The following is a 5,386-nucleotide window of genomic DNA, read 5'->3' on the forward strand; positions in this document are numbered from 1 at the left end:
GAGCGTAAGGGCTGGTTGATAAATGGGCTTCTGACTACTTCTTTTCTCTCTCTTTTATTAGAGAACCAGATCCAGGAGGGTTACGCTTTAGGAGTTCAGTTTAAATTTGTGGATTTACAACCTCTTGGAGACCAACTGATTTTACTCTGAGGAAGGGATTTTTCGTGTGAGGGAAAATTCAGTCTGGGCTTCCAAACTCTCTCTACTGCTAAACCTCAGATCTTAGGACAGTATATATTTCTGCTGTCCCTGTGGCCAGTGCCAATGTATGTTTGGAAACACCAGTGCTGTTGAGCAGGTGATGGCTCTGAACATGGCTACAGGTTTAGCTCTTCATGGTTCAGGATTCAGGGACCTGGCACTGTTCTCTGTAGGTCAGCAAGAGGCAATTATCTCAGACATTTAGGCAAAAAAATTTGGCCTTTTATATATACCAGATTTGGCCTACCTGTGATTAAGAGCTCAGCTGCTAACCATAAAGTTAGCAGTTCAAATCCACCAACTGCTCCTTGGAAACCATATGTGGCAGTTCTACTCTGTCTTATAGGGTCGCTGTAAGTTGGAATCAACTTGACGGCAACGGGTTTGGTTTTTTGGTTTTGGTCCATAGGAGTACAGTGGACACCTCACAATGGTCATTGTCAGAGTGACTGCCTCATGAAAGTCTCAAATGAGGAAATGGAGCCTCAGCAGGAAGCCCAGCTAATTAGGTAACTAGCGCAGAGAGTAGAGACAGTGGTTTCTTTCCACAAGACAGAGTTTAACTTTAATTCTGAAATGCAATTTCTAGAGAAAGTGGATGGTTTTAGGGAATTTGTAAGAGTGCAGAGAACCAGAGGAGGAAACAGGAAAGGCTAGGGCTTCCATATGGAGAACAGGTTATGGTTGAGATGTGCAGATAAAGCAGAAACAGAGCAAGACTTTGTACTCATCTACAGAGAAAGGAGAGAGCAGAGCCATGATAGGAACAACAGGCTGGGAAATAGATTTACGTTTTACCTATTTCCCTTCACTATTTGATTATGGCAATGTCACTCAAATTCTCTGAACGTCCTTCTCTTGATAAGGGGGAGGATCACACAACACGTGATTTTGTCTACCAACAACATCTGTGCTTTCCAAATGTGTCAGGTATTTATAAATTTTACTGGGTGTGCAATACAACAGACAGGTTAAGAGCACAGACTCTGGAGTCAGACACAATGGATTCAGTTCTGGCTGTACCAGTTACTCTGCTTACTGTGTTCCCTTTGGCAAGTCAATTCGCCTTTCTGCCCTGAGTTTTCTCATTGACGGTATTTTCCTTACAGAGAGAAAGATTAAAAAGAAAGGATTTCACATATTTAAAACCACTTAGAATATTTCTTGAGGGCAGAAGCGGTTCAGTGGTAGAATTCTCCCCGTACATGTAGGAGACCTGGGTTAATTTCCCAGCTAAGGCACCTCATCTGTCAGCGGGGTCTTGTCATTGCTGCTTTTCTGAACAAGCTTCAGCAGAGCTTCTAGATTAAGACAGACTAGGAAGAAAGGCCTGGCGATCTGCTTTTGAAAATCAGCAAGTGAAAACCCTATGGATCACAAAGGTTCAATCCCATTGTGCCCGGGTTTGCCATATTCGGGGGCTGACTGGACAGCAGCTAAGAACAACAACAATAAAATATTTCTCAGAACATAAAAAGTCCAATATAAGTGTTTGCTATTATCAGATGACATAGATAAATAATCTGGTCTAGAAAATGATGTATTTGAATGCATTGTGCAAGTATATAGAAAATTAAAATCTAAGGTTTAATTGTCAATATCAAGTACCTAGAAGAATGACAAATGTATTGTTAACAATTTTAAAAGTTTGTTAAACTGGATGAATCATCCATATCATCATCTGATAACAATTCTGAAGTGACATTAGAATTGATTTATTAAATTTGGGGTTGTGAGGGGTAAGGCAGCATCCCTAATCTTCTGCAGTTTCTTCCAAGTGAATTGCTCTTTTCACGACTTCCAGAGTATTCATGGCCAGGAGCGGAGGTCTCCACAGGAAATGATGTGAGGAGTTCAAGAAAGTCATTCTGTCTCCTCGTTTTTCTTCTTCCTTAAGCAAGAATGCTCCACATCTTATCACACTTCCCTTATCCCTGTGTCAAAAAAGATACTGTACGCTAGACTTAAAAACTCCCTCGCCCTCTCTCTGCCCTCCTCTTTTCAGCAAACTTGAAGATTCCTGGAAGGTCTTTGCTCCTTCCTTGGCTGCTCCGGGCCATGAGAATTGGGCATCTGGGTGCAGCTGGGGAAAGGGCAAGGCACACATTTCCCATGGACAGATTGTAGACCTGCTTGTGGAAAGACACTTTAACTGTTACTGTTTCCAGCATGAACAAGGAAGAAGCCCCTCCGATGCCGGGATGTCCTTGTATCAGTGTTCTTAGCTCCCTCTCTGGGGCCTCTGACCTTCTCCCCTTGACCCTTCCCTTGATTACATGCCGGGACTTCTGACTCAGATCCTGTTATAAAGGCCTGGTCACTACCTGGCCTGACAGCCATTGCAGACCCAGTCAGCCAGTGAGTGCCTGGTACAGCAGGGGTGTCCCCTGACTTGGACTGTTTTCTTCACATCTTGAGGGAAAATATAGGGTGATTTTCTTTCCCAGAGATTCCAGCAGCATTGAGACCTCCAGAAGAATCAAATCTGCCTTTGAGTATGAAACTGGGTTCATACAATACTTACACTCTTAGAAGAAGGATTTTAGGGTATGGGTGTCACAGAAAGGCATTCTGGCTCCCAGGAACTCAGAGACAGAGGACAGTAAGGAAGGTAGTAAAAACTCTACTCTCCACCTCTCTGAACCCTCTTCCCTGTGTTTTACTACAGAGATTTCTGATTGATCCTTCAACAAGAGATCTGCTGTTTCACAGCATGGTGTGCACCAGCGCATGCTTGATTCTGAGCTTGTCCCTGATGGTCTCCTTGGGAAAAGACAGCTTAACAGAAGGGATTGTTTAGTGTTGTTTATTGAGGCTATTGCTGCTCCAGCTTCATTAAAATATACCCTTACTTCATTAGAGGGTTTTAGATGGAATTTAAAATTACTCTTTGCTCTTGACCACTAAGGTTGAAGTTTTTTATCTGATTAAATCTAGATTTGGTTGCAGATTAGGGGAGGGGTGTATGCAGAAGTTCAGTAGTATGATGGAGAAATGAGGAGAGCTGTGTGTGTAGAAGTCAAGAGAAGTTTGAGGAAGGCAGTAGCCTAATGCTTAAAGATGGAGAAGGGCCAAGAAAAAGATGGGAGAATATGAGACACATTTCACTACCTAATTAATTTGATGGGATTGTCTAGCACAAAGGAAGCTTGAGAAAGAAGAGCAAGGGGACAGGACGAAAGAAGTGAACAATGACTCCATGCCCATCCTGTATCTGTAGGTTCCTATAATGGAGTCTCATAAGCTGCTCCCTAACCTTCCAGCCTTCACCCTGTCCTGTGACTATCCTTTATTGTCCTTACTTTTGTAGGCCTAGAGGCCCAGACAGAGCCACCCTCTGCCCAGATCAGCTGCCCAGAAGGCACCAATGCCTATGGCTCCTACTGCTACTACTTTAATGAAGACCGTGAGACCTGGGTTGATGCAGATGTGTGTGAGGGGAGCAGTATGGGAACAATGCCTGGGAGGCACTTGGGCATAAAAGCAGTCATTTTTTTCAGTGTCTTCTGCAGCCTCAAAGAGATGAAAGTGATTGCCTAGCCACTCTATCACCAGGCACAGACCCTTCCCCTCTATGTTGTTCTTTCATTCTGCACAATCCCAGCAGAGTTCAAAGTATTCAGTGATGGTGTCATCAAGAACCTTCCCTGACTGTCCTTTTCCTGGTCACCACTGAGTACTGCTCTCTTCTTTCACCCTTTACAACTCTTTTGCCAGAATATGCATTGTGGCCACCTGGTATCTGTGCTCAACCAGGCTGAGGGTGCCTTTGTGGCCTCCCTGATCAAAGGGAGCAGCACTGATGACCTCAATGTCTGGGTTGGCCTCTATGACCCCAAAAAGGTGAGTTCTGCCTCTTTCCTTTTCTAATGCACAATTTTGTGAGAAAAGAGGAAAGTCCAAAATTATATACTCAAGATCCAGCTTTTATGACTATTGCCTATAAAAGAAAATGCTATTCATTTTTCAATGTATGGGGTCTTGATATTCACTCTAGAGGTTAGAGAGATCAGCTGGAAGCTGAATTTCCTCAGTGTTTTTGAAATTCATGATGTCATTCTGTCTACTTCTAGCGAAGTATTTTTATGCACCAGCTCTTATTGTGTCTTGTTGTATTCTGTGTTACAAGAAGGCCCTTTGCAGACTATATGGGAAAGGAAACCAGAGGAAGAGAGTGTACTGCAGGCATTTATACTAAATAATATATAAAGAATTAATGAACAGCCAACGGTGTGCTCAATTTTGATGGTTATACTCATTAAAGAAAAAGCAGACATTCCTTTCTATAATATGCTCTTTTGGAGCTCTGCATCAAGTTCAGCATCCTCATTATTTTGTGGAACATGGAAAGGGAGTTGGGCATTCCTTGAATGGGGCAACATGGCAGAAATAGAGGCAAGAAAGCATATGGTGTGTAGGGGATAGAAAATTTCATTCTTTTTGTATGTCTTGATCTGTTCCTGAGTGAGCTCTAACCCTCTTCTGGCCTTCTCCCTTCCAGAACTGTCACTAGCACTGGAGCAGTGAATCCATGGTCTACAAAGCCTGGGCAAGCGGAGCCCCAAGCAGTGTCAACTCTGGCTACTGTGTAAGCCTGACTTCAAACTCAGGTGAGAGGTAGAGATCCCAGCTACGGCCATCCTCTCCTTCTCTAGCTCTCGGGATGGATCTGGGAATGGGGTTCAGGAAGAGGTGAGCTCTTCTCCAGGAGATCAAATGGTTTTTTCTTATATTTATTGCCCTGAGGCCTGGAATCAATGGGGGCCACAACCTCTGTCTTGATTCTTACCTGACTCCTCCCTTTGGCTTACAGGATTCCAGAAATGGAAAGACAAGCATTGTAATGCACAGTTCTCCTTTGTCTGCAAGTTCAAAAACTAGAGGCAGCTGGAAAGTGGATGTCTAGAAGTTCCAGTATTACTAGAGTGAAAAATAAAACTGGACAATCTTTTCATCTCCATATTTGACACTTCCTTCCCATTGATGAGTTTCTATCTCTAACTTCATGTCTGCTCTCAAGCCAGTGACTGGAGCCCTAAACAATGAGAATAAAGACATTTCCCCCCATTTTGCTTTCTCCTACATCCATTATTTGCCTGAGTGGTTAATGTGGGAGTGATTTAACCATCCGTAGTTTCCTTTGGCCTAGTCACTTTTTAAGACTCCATCAACACATCATACATGT

General features: G+C 43.2%; 1 pseudogene; it reads left to right on the forward strand.

Annotated features, from left to right (window-relative positions):
• Window positions 1-313: 313 nt before the first annotated feature.
• LOC101349751 (lithostathine-1-alpha-like) lies at window positions 314-5,082 on the forward strand (annotated as a pseudogene).
• The last annotated feature ends 304 nt before the right edge of the window (window positions 5,083-5,386 follow it).

Source organism: Trichechus manatus, unplaced genomic scaffold (assembly GCF_000243295.1).
Source record: "Trichechus manatus latirostris isolate Lorelei unplaced genomic scaffold, TriManLat1.0 scaffold00004, whole genome shotgun sequence".
Lineage (NCBI taxonomy): Eukaryota > Metazoa > Chordata > Mammalia > Sirenia > Trichechidae > Trichechus > Trichechus manatus.